This window comes from Mastomys coucha, unplaced genomic scaffold (genome assembly GCF_008632895.1).
Source record: "Mastomys coucha isolate ucsf_1 unplaced genomic scaffold, UCSF_Mcou_1 pScaffold20, whole genome shotgun sequence".
Classification (NCBI taxonomy): domain Eukaryota; kingdom Metazoa; phylum Chordata; class Mammalia; order Rodentia; family Muridae; genus Mastomys; species Mastomys coucha.
In genome coordinates this window covers 22044109-22061610 of record NW_022196903.1, presented here as the reverse complement: position 1 = coordinate 22061610, position 17502 = coordinate 22044109, and the positions used below count along the sequence as shown (strand labels likewise).

The 17502-nt window shown below is 36.2% G+C and overlaps 1 non-coding gene across 1 annotated transcript; it reads left to right on the top strand.

The window, feature by feature from the left end:
* Window positions 1–16817: 16817 nt before the first annotated feature.
* LOC116100123 lies at window positions 16818–16882 on the top strand. The gene has a single exon (XR_004122477.1). It is a non-coding gene; the product is annotated as a U7 small nuclear RNA (small nuclear RNA).
* Window positions 16883–17502: the final 620 nt, after the last annotated feature.

The following is a 17502-nucleotide window of genomic DNA, read 5'->3' as shown; positions in this document are numbered from 1 at the left end:
GAGCATATCTCACTGGGCATCTTAATTAAGGTAACCATTGCTGTGAAAAGACACCATGACCAACACTACTCTTATAATGGAAAACATTTAATTGGGGCTTGCTTGCAGTTCAGAGGTTCAATCCATTATCATCCTGGTGGGAAGCATGGCAGCTTGGAAGCAGACATGGTATTGGAGGAGCTGAGAGTTCTACATCCTGATCCAAAGGCAGTCAGAAAGAGACTTTTCTCACTCTCACCCTGGGCAGAGCTTGAACACTAGAAGGCCTCAACAAAGCCTAACTACACAATGACAAACTTTGTCCAAGGCCACAGCTATTCCAAAAAGGGAACACCCTGTAATAGTGCCACTTTCTACAAATCAAGAATATTCAAAAGTATCACATTCCATTCTCTAGTCCCCATAGGCTTGCTCAAGCACATGAGTCTATGGGAGAATCATACCTAGAGATAGCACAATGTCAAATACATTTAGTTCAACTTCAAAAGTGTCCATAATCTAAAATAGTCCAAACAATGTTCAAAGTCTTTTCTGAGATTCATACAATCTCTGAACTGTAAACCTCTATAAAACAAAAATCAATAAGCAGATCACATAGTGGCAATATATCATGACACAACATATACCATATGATCCAAAGCATCATAGTAAAGAAATAATGGACCAAATCAAGACCAAAAAACCAGCCGGAAAAACTCCAAACTGCGCATCTCCATATCTGATAACAAAGCACTCTTCAGATCTCCAACTCCTTTCATTTTTTATGATGGCAACAAACTTGTTTCTCTTGGTCTGGTTCTGGTCCCTGTTAGCAACTTTACTTGGCATTTAGCCCACAGCTCTGGTATCTCTAACATCTTGGGGTATCCAAAGCAACTTTAGCTTAACAGTTTCTTGTTCCAATAAGTAGAATCCAAACATGATCTTTTGGGGTCCTCCAAGGGGCTTGCATCACTTTTTCCAGCTCTGCCCTCTGTAGCACTCTAGGCTCTACTTGACTCCAGTCTACTGCTGCTGCTGTTCTTGATGATCATTCCATGGTACTGGCATCTCCAGTTCACTGGAATCTTTTGCTGCAACTAGGCTTCACCAATAGCTTCTCATGGTTCCCTTAATGGTGACAAGCCTCAACTTCACTACATGACCCATTCAGTCTTGAGCCATCAACTGCAACTTAAACTGTACCTTTACCATTGGCTTCAAAACCAGGACCACCTGGGTGTCTCTTATGCATTTCCAAGTCTAAATACCACCAGGAGGTACAACTTTGGGGGCCTGTGAAACACAGCTTCTTTGTACTCTCAGAAAACAGAAGATAAAATCTTCCCAGAAGATTTTATCTCAATGATGTAGGTCTCTTCTTAATCAGCACTAATTTCTTAGCTGCAACTAATCAACAATTGTCCCAGTAATACCTTCTTTTCCTGACTCTAAAGCCATTGCCACATGGCCCAAACTGCTGAGTTCTACTGATTTCTAGGACTGAAACATAGTCTCCTTGTTCTACTACATAATCACTAGCCTTCTATTTTCTAACTCTTTCATTGCTTAAACTTGATTGTTTTGGAATTTGCTTTGTAAAGCAACCTTGAAGCCAGAGAACTGCATGCCTCTGTCTCTTGAGTTCTGGTATTGAAAGCATATACTGAAAGACTCCGGCTAGAGTTCCCGCTCAAGTCCTAGGAGGCATGCACCCAAGAAAAACGAAAAGCCATCTTGATGTAAAAAAACATGAGGCATTTTTATTTCAGAGCTCTGGTTCAACCCCCAATCTCACACAGGAGACCAGGAATTGACCACAAATCTCAGAGGTTAGGGGATTTTATAGGAAAAAGGTCTGGGGAGACAAAGGAATTGGTGTGGCTATACATGATTGGCTATTTTGAATGTCGTTCGTGCAGATCAGAGTTGAGAATTCTTAAAAAAGTGAAATTCCTAACAAGAGGGGAGAGTGCTATTCAAAGTTCATACTGACCCTTAGCTAACACTTAAGAAAACCAAATGGCACAAGGTCCATCACTCAATGTCTGGCCAGGCATGTCTCAGGCGCCTTGGCCAGCCGGACACCTCCTTGCCTTATCTCTGAGATTTACACCCCTGGTCTGGGCTCTCCTAACAGCTTTTCCTTGGCCCCCCCAGCCACTTCTTGCAGGTCTGGCTTCTGTGGTTTTCAGTACTGGTCTCAAATTTAACTCTTTCAATCCCAGGCTTACGTGGGCAAGTACCTGCTAAATTTTTATATTCTTTTTCAATACCACCATGCCTGGACTTAAGCTTTTCTCTACTTGGAACTTGTTCTGTTACAGGCTGACTTTGAACTCAGAAATCTGCTTATCTCTTTATCCTGGGATTAATGGCTTGTACCACTATGCTTGGTCCTATGCTTTCATAGCTAGTATGCCTGAAGGTGTGGATGAAAAGCCTGTCAGCCACAAGATCTGTATCACAAGTGTGTTCTCCATTTCTGGATTATAGTTTATTCCAAATTAAAAGTCCAAGTGGAAACAACAACAGGTCATAATAATGCCTAACATGATGCCACCATGCCTATTGTTTGTTCAAATACAAAAGCATAAACAGTAGACTTAGCTGGGTAAGATCTTGCACTGAGGTCACCACTCTCTTAATTACATTTAATATCCTTGAACATAAGATTTAGCCTCATTTCACTTCCTAGTGCCCTTTTACTACTTGAGCCATATATTTTTTATTTTTCCTTTTTAAGCTTGCTATACTTGATCAAACTCTCTTCATAAGAGTGAGCCATAGGGAAGAATAGTCTAAACCAGGCTTTTGTGAGACTTCCCTTGTCAAAGGAACTAATTTACAACTCTTCACCTTAGCCTCAGGCAGACAAGGGCAAAAGCAGCCACATTCTTCACCAATAACACACACACACACACACACACACACACACACGAACACACACGAGTCTCTAGGCCACATACTAATATTCTTATCCTCTGAAACTTATTGAACTAGGTCCCCAGAATTCAAATAATCGTCAATACCAATGTCTTCCATATTCTTACTAGGATGGCCCATCAAGCCCCATTTAAAATATTAATTCCATAGCTTTCTAAATTCAAAGTCCCGAAATCCACATTCCTTCAAACAAATGTCATCATCAGGCCTATCACAGAAATGCTCCATTCCTGGTACCAACTTCTGACTTAGAATTTCCATTGTTGGGAAGAAATACCATGACCAAGGAGACTCACATGCATTTTAGAGGTTCAGTCCATTATCATCAATGTGGGAAGCATGACATACTGGATTCAGATATGGTGCTGAAGAAAATAAGCATTCTAAATCCTGATCCAGAGGCAGCAAGGAGGAAACTTTTCTCTCTGTCACACACTGAGTAGAACTTGAACACTAGGAGCCCTCAAAGCCCACCCACACAAGTGACAAGCTTTCTCCACCAAGGCTTCATCTCTCCCAACAAGGCTGTACCTCCTAATTGTTTCCCTTTCAATGGGCCAGTGACACTCAGTGGGTAAATTGCTTTTGCTGACCAGACATGCAAACCATAATTTGGATCCCTAGCATTAATTCAAAAACAAAGTTTAGGGTCAGTGATGTGAGGAAGAGTGAGAGGATCTCAAGGTCTAATTCTTGTCCCTGAGTTCAGTGAAGGGTCCAGTCTCAAAATATAAGGTGGATTGAGATATAAGATCAACTTATATCAACTTTTACCCTCTTGCCAGAATATATGCATGCATGGAAATGCATATTTGTATACTGCTGACATATACATATAAAGTGGATTAATTAGTTAACTTGTTGATGTGATTATGTATCTAGATCCCCAGAAATGTCAAGGTTTTACTAAAGAGTGCATAGGCTCATATAATTTTGAACGATTGTGGATCATTCATTCCATGAGTCACTCTTTCTAAGGCTGCTCTGAATCAGGACAGATGCTCCTGTGCACAAGACCTCATGTGGTTTCTTTTTCATTTCCTTTTCACGAGCCACTTATTCTAAGTGTTGATTTAGAGGCTATGCTCATATCAAGTTGCTGCATTCATTCCTCAAGAACTTCCAGTCCAGGTTGTATAGGAAGCATTGAAATATTTGAAAACTACCATAATATAACCAAGTTACATTTCTGTCTTATTTAAAGCATTTCAACAGCTTCTAATCATCTAGGAAAGAAAAGTCAAAATCGTTGACATCATGCTCATAAAGCTTCTAGAAACTTCTGCTTATTCTTAAAACTGATTTCAGTCACATCTGTGAAATATTACTGCTTCCTCACTTTGTGTCTTCAAAGGCCATTCCTATAGTCATATCCAAACCCTTCTTTAGTGAGATTACTCAGGGAAACTCTTTTGTAAGATATACCTCTCCACAATTTTCAGAAAATAAATTCTTTTAATCTTCATTTAAAAATGGTGATCATATCTTCTGATTGTGATGTCTGGAGAAAGCAGCACACTTCTTCAAGTACTTCCTTAGCACCTCTTCAAAAATACTTTATGCCAAGTTAGTGGGTGAATAATGAATGAGCCTTGAATTATAGCTTTATTTTATGAGATGATAAAACAAGGGGCTAGAAGGCTAACCTAGCTGCAAAGAAAATGATAGGAAGTAATGTTTGAATATTGACTGGAGATATTTTTAAAACTTGGGCAATGAGTACCCACTTAAGTTAGTTTCAAACTAAGGACAGTGTGCCATTAGCCTGAGGTACAAGCCCTTCCTTATTTCTTGAATTTTGAAAGGATTGATTTTTGTAAGAAGGAAAAGCAAGAAAGTGTCCAAGACTTTTGTTACTGATCAAGATTAAATAAGGAAGAAAGAGTTAATTTTGGCTGATGGTTTCTGCAGTTTATAGTCCATGAGGGCAGGAAAGGCACAGCAGAAGGGTGGCCAAATAAGAAGCGGCTTGCTCACATACAAGAAGCAGAAGGCACAAGAAGATGACAAAGCCTGTCCCTAGAAAGATACTTCCTTTGGCAAGGCTTAGCATCATAATAGTTCCATAATCACTCTAAACACAGCTACCACCTGCAGAGCAAATGTTCAAATGAATGAATATATGGGAGGCATCTCTTATTTAAAATGCAATATTCATTCAATTTCTGGCAGGACTTTTTAAAAGGTTGTATTTCTAAGAGAAGACAATATTAAACAGGGTTGTTTTGCTGTTATTATGGTAATTTATTATTTTTGAATTAAGGATACTAAACAACATGTTTAATAATTGTATTTTCACATATGTATGTCAGTATACTTTTGTTTCCTTTGTTCTAGTCTCCCACCACCTCTTCTTGGTCCTCTATTCTCTATTATTGATACTCTTCCTCAAGCCCTACTATTTCCCTCTAATGAAAGTTTTCTGAGCTCAGAAATTAAAAGTCTATAGACAAAATAAAGGGTAAAGTTGGACAAAACTAGGGCAATTTTTTTTTTACCTAAGGCAAATTTTAAGGCAATTTTATCTGTATGAAACTATCTTTTAAATTATCATACCATCAATCTGTAAGAATATCGTTAGAATATAAATGTTGCTCTTGAGCCACCATATCTACAGCTGACTTTTTCTTCTCACAGATACAAAGCTACAACAGTTTTACTGAGACATTGACTATATGGTTTCAGATAACAAATTTTTGTAGGGCCAGGATCTCTCACCTGGAAAAACCAATTTACATCAAAGGGTCTATTGATGGACCATGCTTTCTTGTCTGTACTCCATTACTGCCTCCTACAGGGGAATGAGAGGCTGTGAACTGTTTTCCATACTCAGAAGAGTATGAGAAGAGAACCTACTTCTGTCATATGGTCTCAGAATCCTCTTCAGAGATCCAATCATACTTCCTGTCTATGATGCTGGGTCCTGAACTCTCCTTGGAGTCCTGTTCCATTCTTATCAATCTACATAAATTCACCACCTTTTCTAATAAACACTTTACATCTCATTGTCCATCTCAGTGTCTTTTTGGTCCCTTGCCCTCTGAATCCTTTTACTAATGAGATTTTGGAGATAGTTCTTGTGTTTAGAGTTGTTTCATAGATTTTAGAAATGTAATAGTGTTGCAAATCCTCTGATCTACTCTATCCATATGGGAAATCCTTATTCAACTCTGAGAGTTGACAACTCTTATTTCCTATAAGCGCGCTGCTCATGCATGTAGTCATTATACCCAAAGCAGTCACTTTATCTCAGAATATTCTAACTTTAAATTATTTCTGTATTGAATCCTTACTATCCTGAAAAGAGTACTCTTTATAGAATTACTATTCTATAGGAAATTGTAGAGGGAAAATGAACAAATCTAGATTTTTATTTTCAGAATAAAATAATATATAGTTATTGTTTTTCTGAATTTAGGAGAATACATATTTATTTTGTTAAAGAATATTCTTGTAGTGTATATTCTAGAAGCATATGAAGTAATTGTGAATAAAAAAACCACACACATTAACTCCATAGTAAGGTCTAGGACAGTCTGGGCTTCAAAATGAGACCTGCCTCAAGACAAATACAAACAAGCAGAAAAGAAAAATGACTCAGAAGAGAATTACTTTTATAATGCTTAAAAGGCTTAATGAAATATTTCCCCCAGCTGTGATTAATATTTAAAACTAAGGCAACAGCAGGGAAGTGTCAAAAAACATGTTTGAGATCCTGGATCATTACTGTCTTTAGTGCCTTACTGATCTTAGTTATTTTTGCCAGTTAAATACCTTTGTGTATGTTGGACCACAAGCAAAGACAACTAGGAAAATGTACCAGGTTATTGTAATCTGCCACAAACCTTTATTTTAAGTGAAGTTAAATTTGCTTTGCTGATATGCAGTATTAAGAACTCCCAGGAATAACTAGAGGAATGATAATTGGGGTTGGTAGTTTGAATGAGAAACACTTCTACAGTCTCATATGTTCGAATACTTGCTGGCCAGATGGTGGAATTTTTTGGGGTGAGGGGTATGCCAAGATATGACCTGTCTATAGGAAGTAGGTCATAACTTCATGGCAATTTCAATACTATCATTTGCTTTGTATATGTTATTGATGATGTCAGCTCTGTTTTCTGCTTCAGCAGTCTACTGCAATACCTCCACAACCAAGGAAACAATTCTATAGACTTTCAGTCATGGTTTTATCACAGTGATAAAAAATTAAATAATACAATAAATATCTAATGTTATCTCAGTGTATTTTTCACACACACACACACATATCAATTAAAATTTATTTTTTTTCCAGTCATGGAAAAAGAAAATGAGATAATTTTCTGTCCTTGTGTTAAACTCTGTCAAAACCTAGCAAAACTGATTTAGCTATTTGCTTTAGGACATACCTGCTTCTAGAAGATAAGAGAATGAACTTGCTAAACGGATTACTTATCAGGACTAACAGTTTCCTGATCAAGACTTGCTTCAAGACCTTTGCTGTATATGCCCAGCAACCCAAAGTTATGATATCTAATGATTCTAACTTATTTTTAGGTTTGCAAAACTTGTAGAAAAAAGAAATCATTGACTATGGTCTCTAAATCTACAAATATTTCCCTTAATATCCCAATATAAAACAACCACAACACTTAGTTTTGTGTTCTTAATGTGGTAGGACTGATAGAACTATCTCTAATTAAGAATAATTTCTGATAGCCTTTTGGGGAGTCATTTGGGAAGCCCCACTCATAGAATGCATCACTCTCATGCTGAAACACCCATCTTCTACCTCTTTAGTTTCTCACCCACTTTGTCCCAAGCAGATACAACACATTTCTGATAGTTCTTAACACCCATCCCACCAAATGTCTGCAGTTTCATTCTCTAGTTGACAATTTAAGTCAATATGTGTATTGTCACCAACCTGATAAGGCCCACTCTTCAGTTACCCAGTCTCACCACAGCAGACTTTCCCCATTATGGTGCTATTCATCTAAACATTCTCAATAACATATTTTAGCAGTTACTGTTTCTTGACATATGACAAAATAGATACAGAAACTTCAGCTGATTTGCTATGTTTGTATGGCCAGTTCTAGTAACCACTAAGTAATGATACTATCTGCTTCCAACAGACAAAATACTACAGATCCAGCTCTCACTATTTCAATTATATATAGTAAGTACAAACAGACTGCAATTAGAATTATAAATGTGGTTTTATAAATATGTTTAAATTAATAACTTCATGTTACGTATGTAGAATTTAAAACTACACTGTAGTTACTACATGATTTATTGGAGCTTGTTGCTTCCATAATAAGAGATAAAAAGCTTAAAGTTGACTAAATTATATTCCCTACCTGAATGTAGTTTACAAATGTAAAGTAACAGAGTTATAGTACTTAGTGACCAATCAATGGGCAACAATTCCAAATATACTTAAAAAAAAAAAAAAAAAAGAACAGGGCAAACAAAAACTTTCTGGAGCTTAGCTAAAATGAACTATCTTAGATACTGTTACATTGTTGTTGCTAAAAATATAGGATTTTGCCAACTTAAATGTTATCTGCTGCCTACAAAAATCACATATTCACATATCGCCCTCTTCAGAAATTCTCTGCTTACCTCGCTGGATCTTTATGCTGAACTATGGCCAATGGCGGGCTCATTAGCATCAGAGCCTGAGTCTGAGCGTGGACTGAGGGCAAAGATAAAACTCCATTCTGCCTCTGACTTGTTAGCTGACCAGAAAAAGATTTGTTAGAGAAAAGTCTTCACTTTTCCATAAGTCATCTGCACAGGGAAGAGATAAGCTTGGCACGGGCTATAAATTGTCAAATATGCTATGTACTATGACAACAAATGGCTTTAAGAACTCACTATGCCAAAATGTGTAATAACTAAAGTCACTGATTTCTGCAACAAGTGCTATGATTTTCAGTGTTAAATCTTTGTTATATACGTAAACGCATGTTATTATAGGTTAATTTTTATGCCCAGACAAACATGTAAGTACATATTTCAAACTGGTATAAAGTTGATGCCAAAATTAGTAAAAGTATATGCATGCTCTGTGAGTGTATTCAGATGTATATGAATACTTAGCTGCTGATTTCTGTGCCATCAAAAATAGATATTAACGTGTATACTTGTTATGATGTCCTCACCATACATTTCCAACCAAAGTTGGTAAAAAAAAAATTATCAAGGGGAAGTATGAGAGTGGATTTTCATTTTTCAAATTCTCAACTTTAAGTGACTAAAATAAGATTTTCAGTAAATAAGTTTTGATTCAGCCATTAATATCAAATGAAACACCTCAGGAGCTTGGCATGACTGGAGGCATTACTCAGAGACAGAACTGGCCCTGTTCCCTCAGGGCACACGTTGTTAGCAATCAGAGGCAGTTAACAAGCTTTCTGCTGTGTTCTCCCCTGGTAGTAACTCTGGAAACTTTGGAGTAGCTCTTCAAGAAACCCTTGATTAGAATTCCTCACAGCAGTCCAGCATGGAGGGCAAGAAGGGCAAACCCAACTGTGACCAGGCTATGTATAAGAACAGGGTTGGTGATTAAGGAAAAAAAAATACAAAAGAATAAGAAGACTTGTTTCTCTGAAGCTAATCAGGCAGAAACACAATGACTTACCAGGATATAACTAAGCAGCCCTTTATCATCTTAGTTACTCAAAATGCAAGGAAAGTAAGATTAGTAAGACTGATAAACCTCCACATAATTGTATCGAGTTTTGAAAACTCTTCCAGTAACTGCATTTGGTTTTGAAAATATATCATGCATGAGTACAATAACAAAAGCCATAGATTGCAAATTCATAAACTAGTGCTTTAAACTGGTTATACTGTTTCAGGAATTCATGACTAAGAAAATGCATTTTGATTCTCTGTCCTGCTGTGTGTCTCCTGAGAGGTTCTAGGAAGTTAGCACTTGCTCCAAGGCCATGGCAACTTGAATGTACCAGATTCTATATCTCCAGGATCAATCGAAAGTGAACCTTGTGCAGGGTGCCCTCACCTGCCCTTCTGTTTTCTGAGAAATGGAGAGATCTTTGAACTAGTTAATACTCCACGGAAGAAATTTAAACCAGCCCTTACGAAATAAAACATGCAAGTGAATGAAAACACACTCTTAGAGAAGAAATAGGAAAGGTCCAGGATGATGATCTAGAAAGGAATTTTATAGCTTAACCATGAAATTATATGGAAATAATATGCTAAAATTAATGTTATATAAATATTTTCAAAAAAAGAAATGCAATGAGCTAATGCATGTGGTAAAATGCTATTCATCATAGTTACTAAAAATTTAAGTATTAAAATGTCTAAAACCACTCATGTCAATAAAAGTTACATACAAACAACATGAAATAGGTTATATCAACACGGTGTGAGGATGTATCATGGAACACCACTTGAAACTCAACAACTTCTAAATGAAGCGTTCTTTTAAATATATCAATTCATGCATATCTACCTGATTGCATTTCTCTATATTTTCTAAGAAAAATATTTTATGTATTTACAATGTTCTGTACAGTAGTGCTCATAACAGCTTTTTTTAAAGCCAAATACACAATACAAATAACTGTAAGTTAGAAAATAAATCACAAGCTATTCATAATTAACTAGCATTGAAAGAAGAAAATACCAATGCATTTGATAATGGTAGATGCCAACAGCCATAATCTGAAAGGAAGGAAATAGAATAACATTGTATATGCTAAGACAAATATATATGTGTGCATATGTGTGTGGATATATGTATTTGGTAGGATAAAAATGTACCTGTTTGTGCCTTGAAAGGCTTGAAGATCACATTGGGTGCCATTCATCAGGAGCCATTCTCCTTGATTTTTGAGGCAGGGACTCTCATTGGCCCACATAAACTCATACCGCTAGGCTGAATAACCAACAGACACCAGGAATCCTCCGTCTGTATTCCTAGAACTGGGATTCCAATCACACATTAGCATGACCAGCTTTTTTCTATGAGGGTTCTGGGGATCAGATTCAGATTAGCATGCTTCCACTCAGTTCACATTACAGGTTGTCTCAGCTGTGACTCACTTCTTCATCTCTGTAGTGTTTAATATTGTATGGTAAACCTACAACTATTATTAGTATATTTACATGTATTTGTAATTTTTTATTTTTTTGGTTATTTGTGATAGGGTTTCGTTGTGTAGCCCTGGCATCCTAGAACTCACTCTGTAGACCAGACTGGGCTCAAACTCAGAAATCTGCCTGCCTCTGTTTCCCAGGTGCTGGGGCTTATAGGCATGTGCCACCACCGCCCAGCTGCATTTGTAATTTTTAAATTTATTTTTATTATGTGTCCATATATATACATATATACATATGCATATGAGTGCCAGTGTCTACAGACAACAAAGACACTGACTCCCTCTGGAGCCAGAGTTATTGGCAGTTGTAAAATTTAAGACACCAATACAGGTGCTTAGAACTGAATGAAAGAGCTATGTTCTTTTAAACACTGACTCGTCTTGTTCAACCTTTCATGTGCGTTTTTATTATAAATCAGTATATTTATACAATATATTTTTGAGGGTTTTTTTGTCTACTATAACAAAGTAACAACCATTAAAATCCTCCTTTATAATCAGTTTGTATGTTATTTCATGTTTTTGCCTTATTCCAATGTCTACCATGATCAAAATAAGCTTTGGAACAAGTATTCTTAATTTGTCTTTTTTGTTTGTTTGTTTTTTGTTTTTTTCATATAGGTAGAAAGCATCTAAGTCTTTCACTGTTAAGTAAGCTGAAGAAAAGGTCCTAGGTGGCGGTAAAGATCCTTCTTTCCATATCAAGTTTGTTTGTGGTTAGACAGAAGAGTTTGGATTCTGTTATTTGTGTTGGTATATAAATCTAGTGATTTCGATACCACAACGGCAATATATCTTTAAGCTAGGTTTGGTAGAAATTTTCTTTATATAAATTAGAAGATCTTAATAATATGACACACAACCTAATGAAGATGAAAGAAATAATGTCAATTTTAGTAGAAAGCCATATGGGAGTCATTAAAAATATACTCCTGAACACTAACCAAGTTGTCAATCCTATAAGAAAACATATGTTTACTTGGTGTATGTGTGTGCATGTGTGCTTATATCTGATGATGTGATTGTTTAGGAGCAGATATGGAATACTTGGAATGTTATAGAAATATTGGCAATAAAAGCACATTTTAAGAAATGCCCATATGTTAATAAATATTTTCATCTTGTATTTATGTGATATAAATTTGTGAGCTGAATTGTTTATATTTGCATATTTACATTTGTGTAATATCTACAGTGCATGTATTATATTTATAATATATATGGTTCAAACATTCATGCATACAAATTTTGCAGAATGTATGCCCCTTCTAGTGTAACACATAAAAGAAATGAAAGGTGTAATTGGATATATTTTTTATTTTAGTCATCTGATCTCATGTACTGTAAATACTGGAATATTGGCACAATTCAAGGTAAAGATGGTGTTTATTCTTGCAAGTTTCAATAAAGGTAAAAGACATTTTGAGTAAGAAAAGAAATTAAGTCGTTCTCTTTGTATTGTTGGCTTTAGTTATAGCATATGACTACTCTCATATATTTTATTATAAGTATATAGCTAAGTAAAATTGTCCAGAGATTGAACTAGTTGTTATCCTGTGCACAACTGTACTTCTCCTAGAAAAAATTTACTAAATCCTATTATTATGAATATAGTGTAGGAGGATTAAAAAAACTTTGCCTTGCTCTCTGATTCTGTCCAAGGAAAAGAAATTTCTCTCTCTACTTGATGCCTTTAATTTTTTTTATTATTTTAAAATATCAATATATAAAACATATGTAACACACACATATATATGTATTTATATATGTATTGGTATGTATATCCTTTTTTTCACCATCATCAAGTTTTCTCAGATGCTTTCCAGTTACCCAATCCATTCATCCTTATATTCCCTTTCTTAGCTGGTATCAATTTCAAATAGATTTTTGATTAGGGGTAGTACTTTTTCCCATTTCCTTTATGTTGGATTTTTGTCTAGCTCAGGTTAGTGAAGGTCTTTGATGGCCATCACAGTTTCTATGAGTTCATATGTTCATCTTCCCTGGTGTGTATGAAAGATACTGCTTCATTGAAGTGATCTACTACTTCTGGCTCTTACAATTTTTAGTGTGTCCTCTTCTTCATAGATCATTGAACCTTGAGGTAAATGATTTGATTAAGTTATCCCAATTATGGTTAAGAGCTCCAAGACCTCATACTGACTACACATTATCCAGTCGCAGGCCTCTGTGTTAATTACTAGCTACTATAAAGAGAAGCTTCTCTAATGAGGTCTAAGTAACAGAATGACTTCTAAATGTAACAATATTTTATTAGGGGTCATTTTTTTTTTGCTATTTGCTATGTTAATTTAATAAAATAATAACAAAAGGTTTCCCCCTAAGGCACATGACTTATCTAGTCTCAGGTACTTGGCTTCATTAACAATGGCAAGTACAATTTCCATTGAATGGAATGAGCCTAACTCCACTCCAAAATCCCCTAACATTTGTGCTGTATTGTATCACTATATCTTACAGTTAGGCTGCTGTTGTAGATTAAAGGAGGGATAGTTGGATGAAATTGGTAAATACTTTTCTTCTTGAGGAGTATGTATAATATCTCCTAACACAATGAACACTAGTCAGTGTGGATTAGGTGTGTATTTGGGCACCTGTTGCCAAGTCCAGCTTGGTCATGGAAGGGACTACATGACCTGGTTTCCTACCCTTGGAACAGAGCCTTCACAGGTGTTGATGGCTACTAAGGAGGTAAAGTTTGTTCGTATAATAATGTACATATTTTCAGGTTCCTCCTTTAAGGAAAGTCCTCTCTGCCAAGATTAATAATAATCAGAGACAGCAGGAGTCCAGAAGGTGAGGGTGTGTCTTTGTCTCAGCAAAATGGTGAAACTGTGACCTTGGGGATGGCCCTTAAGGCTGGCAGAAAGAACTTTGAAAAAAAATGTATATAATTTCTCAACTATGCAAAACAGAAGGATGCAATATGAATTATATAAGGAATGTCACAGATCTAAAGGAGCAGAGGCAGCTGCACTATGAGCCAGCTTGTCAGAAAGATAGAAAGGAAAGAGATAAAGAGATTTAGGGAGTAGTTATCACAGGGCAAGATCCCACCCAGCTAAGTTTATTGTATTGTAAAGGCAGACAGATACTTGAATTCTTATGCAATATTAAAACAAAAAATTGCTTCCTGTCTCTTCTGAAGAGTCAGGACGCTAAGGTCATGGAATTCTGATTCTTGGGATGGTTAAGAGGAAATCTGGAATAAATGACTGAATTGATATGTAAGTAAAAATCTGGGCTTTTGGTCTATATTAAGTTATGGTCTGATACACACCTCCAGAATAGCTGTAGCCATTTTATTTAATGCTTGCCAGATATTCTATAATGTTGCTGTAACATGCTTGCCAGTCATTGACACAGACATAACTTAGCTAAGAGCAAGGATATCCTGACCACATACCCTGTTTTGTTCTGTATGAATGTTCTGTCTGAGGTTTGCTAATCTTAAATTCCACATAGCTTTATGTAGGACTCATGAAATCAAAGGTCAAAATGAACTATTATGTCTAAAATATCTTGAGTGAGAGCTGACCACCAGGCAGTCCTTCCTGCATCTACAGATGAGATCCCTTTTGGTTTCTGACACTGAAGAATGCTACTAATAAGCCAAAAATGTGACTATAATACTCATACTTGGTTATCACAATGTTCTGAAATTTCCCTATTATTCACTGATCCACTACCCTTCTTACTTCATTCAAGACCAGTCAGCTTAAAAGTTAGCTTACTACTTTTTATAGCTAATCAAAAACATTGTATCACGTAACTGCTTGCCCTTAAATATTGAATCTGTTTTGTATTGTTTTGTTTTGTTTTTTCTATTAAAAGTCTACACTGAGAGCAGACTAGTACCACGATCAGGCTTCTGAGTCCTTTTTGCAGTCCTGAATTTTCATTATTTTGATGTGCATTCAATAAGCTATTCTTGTTTAATTGAGATCAGTCAGTGTTTGTATGATTTGAGTATGATTCCTGAACCCCAACAAGATGAGCTAGCAGAGAATGATAGTAGTTCTGCATTAGAATTTTTCTATCGAGATCTGGAAATTTCTGGAGATTGAATACTGCCCTTCAAGAATATTTTTCTCAAAGAAGCAGCTCCTGGTTTTGTTGATTCTTTGTATAGTTCTTTTTGTTTCTACTTGGTTGATTTCAGCCCTGAGTTTGATTATTTCATGCCATCTACTCCTCTTGGGTGTATTTGCTTCTTGTTCTAGAGCTTTCAGGTATGCTGTCAAGCTGCTAGTGTATGCTTTCTCCAGTTTCTTTTTGTAGGCACTCAGAGCTATAAGTTTTCCTCTTAGCACTGCTTTCATTGTGTCACATAAATTTTAATATGATGTGCCTTGATTTTCATTAAAATCTATAAAGTCTTTAATATCTTTATTTCATCTATAAAATGTTATCTATATCACACAAAGACCCAACAAATAAAGAGAACTTCAGATCAATTTCCCTTACGAATATCGATGCAAAAATTACTCAATAAAATTATAGCAAACCAAATTCAAGAACATATCAATTCAATCATCCATTATGGTCAAGTAGCCTTTATCCCAGGAATGCAGGAATGGCTCAATATACAGAAATCCAACAATGTAATCCACTATATAAACATACTCAAAAAGAAAAAAGAAAAGAAAAGTAAAGAAAACGAAAACCACACATGATCATGTCAGTAGCTGAGAAAACATTTAAAAAAATTCAACACCTCTTCATGATAAAAGTCTTGGAAAGATGAAAAATTCATGGCCCATACCTAAACATAGTAAAAGCAGTTTGTAGGAAATCAGTAGTCAACATCAAACTAAATGGAGAGAAACTTGAAGCAATCACACTAAAATCAGGGACTAGAGAAGGCTACCCACTCTCTCCCTGCTTACTTAATATAGTACTCAAAATCCTAGCCAGAACAATCAAAAGGCTACAAATTGGAAAGGAAGAAGTCCAACTATCACTATTTGCAGATGATATGATAGTATACTTAAGTGATCCCAAAAGTTCCACCAGAAAACTCCTAAACCTGATTAAAAAATACTTCAGCAAAGTGGCTGGATATAAAATTAATTCAAACAAATCAGTAGCCTTCCTATACTCAAAGGATAAATGGGCCAGGAAAGAAATAAGGGAAATGACCCCTTTCTCAATAGTCACAAATAATATAAAATAACTTGGTATGACTCTAACCAGGCAAATGAAAGTTCTGTATGACACGACCTTCAAGTCTCTGAAGAAATCGAAGGAGATTTCAGAAGGAAAGACCTCCCATGCTCATGTATTGCCAAGATTAGTAACAGTAAAAATGGTCATGTTGCCAAAAGCAATCTACAGGTTTAATGCAACCCCCATCAAAATTTCAACTTAATTTTTCATAGAGTTAGAAAAAGCAATTCTCAAATTTATTTGGAATAACAAGATATGTAGCAGAGGATGGCCTTGTTGGGCATCAGTAGGAGATGAGGCACTTAGTCTTGTGAAGGTCCAGTGTAGGGGAATGTGAGGGCAGGGAGGTGGAAGTGGGTAGGTGTGTGGGGCACACTTTCATAGAAGCAGGAGTGGGAGTGGGATAGGGGTTTCCTGGGGGTGATATTGGGAAAGGAGATAACATTTGAATTGTAAATAAATAAAATATCCAATAAAATATAAATAATACCTTAAGAATTATTAAAAATATTTTTTTCTAACATGATTTCTGATTTTGGTTGGAAAATCCTTTGAAAGCAAATACAATTCTTTTAGAATTTTTCACAGCTCTTTCAGATTCTTTTTCTAACTGGATTTCTGACCTTGGTTGGAAATCCCATTAGCTAATACCCCTCCTTTAGAATGTTTTCTAGCAGTTATGCAGAGAAGGCTGTCTGAAGAGCAAACACCTATCTTTTAGAATTTTTTTGCGCTTTTTCATTTTGATCTGAAAATCCAAGAATTGCTTTTAGAATTTTTCTAACAGGATTTCAGACTTGTTCAGAAAAATTGAAGAATTTTTTTTGTTTTGTTATGTTTTCTTCAATAATTTTACATCCTGGTCACAGACCCCTTAACCCCTCTCCTTCCAGTCCTTCCCTGCAAAGGCCTCCACCCATTACTCCTGCTCCTTCTCTGCAGAGAAGAGGAAGCACCCTTCAGGCCCACCCCAACCTGGGACATTGATTCCTAGCAGGACTAGGCACAACCTCTCCCACTGAGACTAGACAAGGCAGCCCCAGTAGGAGAATGATATCCACGGACAGGCAACACAGTCAGAGACACCCCCACTCCAATTGTTAGGAGACTCACTTGAAGACAAAGTTGTACATTTGCTATAAATGGATCTTGGACCTAAGTCCAGCCCATGTATGCTCTTTGGTTACATAATTTGATTCAGTCTCTCAAAGTCCTTAAGGGTCCAGGTTAGTTTACCATTAGTTTTTCTATGGAGTTCCTA